Raw genomic sequence first — 1,889 nt, 5'->3', positions numbered from 1 at the left:
TATAATTGGTATTTCATATTGGTATATACTCATAGTATTTAAGTATGGAAGCTGGGTATGATACGGGTATAAATACCGAATGAATACGAATAGAATTCTTGATGGAATTGAATGAGATTATGAGTATAGCTATCTTTGTTGAGTATAAGTATGTTAGTATATATGTTTAAGTTCTTCAAAAGTGTATTAATACATATTAATACAATACATATACATACATTTTAATTTAGAAGTTATTACAACGTTAATCGTTATATATATGTATATAATCTTGAAGTCTTTAAGTTAGTAATCTCATTTTATGTATATAACCAATTGTTATTATATGTAATGAGATACATAAATATCATTTTATCAAATCATAAGTATATATATATATCCATATATACATCATTATATAATTATTTCGAGTTATGACGTTCGTGAATCGTCAGACAAACTGGGTGGCCAAATATTTGTATAAAATTCATTTTAAATAACCAAATCTTAATGAGTTTGATTGCTTAACATGTTGGAAACATTAATTATGTAAATATTAATCTTCTATATATTAGCGGAAAAATCCGGGTCGTTACAAATACTGAGACAATCTTTCGTCAAATGTGGTCCTCCACACTGCTCACAAGTAATTCGTATTGCGTGAATATCTTTAGTCATCTTTTCCATTCGTCTCTTGAAAGCATCTAACTTTGCGAAAATGAAATCAAAGTCATGGCTAGAATCGGCTCTAGCCGCTTTAGATGATCTAACGATGTCTATTTCTTGGTGCCACTCATGTGAGTGAGAAGCAGTGTTATCAATAATTTTGTAAGCTTCAGTTGCGGTTTTCTTCATAATGGAACCACCAGCTGCTATATCGATGTCTTTTCGTGTAGTAATATCGCATCCTTGGTAGGATATTTGTACTATTTGATAAGTGTCTAAACCATGTTGAGGACATCCTCTCAACAACTTTCCAAATCTTGTCCACGCTTCATATAAAGTTTCATTTGGCTTTTGCGTGAACGTAACAATTTCTCCTTGAAGTCTCACGGCTTTAGATGCCGAAAAGAATTGTTTAAGAAATTTTTCAACTAAGACATCTCATGTATCAATCGCCCCTTCAGATAACGATTCTAACCAATCTTTGGCTTTTCCCTTTAAAGTCCAGGGAAATAACATGAGATAGATCTGTTCATCCTCAACTTCTCTGATTTTAAATAGAGTACAAATCCTATTAAAGGTTCGAAGATGTTCGTATGGATCTTCCTTCGGCGCACCACTAAATTGGCATTGATTAGTTACCATGTGTAGTATTTGTCCTTTGATTTCATAATCTGGCGCATTAATGTTTGGTTGAGTAATTGCGTGTCCTTGGCCAGTGCGTTTAGCTCTCATTCGGTCTTCTATACTTAAAGGTTCCAGATTTTCAATGATTGAAATTGTTAAATCTGAATCACTAGAGGATTCTGACTTAATGGTTTCTTCCTCGACAATCTCTGGATGAGTGATTTGTGGTTCAGGATGAATGATTAGTGGTTCAGGATCTCTGAATTGTCCTTGAATATCCTCCGAGTTCTCAATTATGAGGTCGGGTTCAAAAAATGGATTATCGGAAATTTGAATTGGAGTACTTGGTTGACTAGATGACGATTCTAAAGAAAAATCAACGGCGACAATGTTAGCTACATGTCTTGATCGAGTTATGTAATGACCCCGATTTTTCCGCTAATATATAGAAGATTAATATTTACATAATTAATGTTTCCAACATGTTAAGCAATCAAACTCATTAAGATTTGGTTATTTGAAATGAATTTTATACAAATATTTGGCCACCCAGTTTGTCTGACGATTCACGAACGTCATAACTCGAAATAATTATATAATGATGTATATATGGATATATA

At 32.7% G+C, this 1,889-nt stretch overlaps 1 non-coding gene across 1 annotated transcript; it reads left to right on the top strand.

The window, feature by feature from the left end:
- Nucleotides 1-922: 922 nt before the first annotated feature.
- LOC139895304 (small nucleolar RNA R71) lies at nt 923-1,029 on the top strand. The gene has a single exon (XR_011775761.1). It is a non-coding gene; the product is annotated as a small nucleolar RNA R71 (small nucleolar RNA).
- The last annotated feature ends 860 nt before the right edge of the window (nt 1,030-1,889 follow it).

This window comes from Rutidosis leptorrhynchoides, chromosome 2 (genome assembly GCF_046630445.1).
Source record: "Rutidosis leptorrhynchoides isolate AG116_Rl617_1_P2 chromosome 2, CSIRO_AGI_Rlap_v1, whole genome shotgun sequence".
NCBI classification, from domain to species: domain Eukaryota; kingdom Viridiplantae; phylum Streptophyta; class Magnoliopsida; order Asterales; family Asteraceae; genus Rutidosis; species Rutidosis leptorrhynchoides.
Note: the sequence above shows the minus strand (reverse complement) of the source record. Positions and strands in the feature narration are given on the sequence as shown.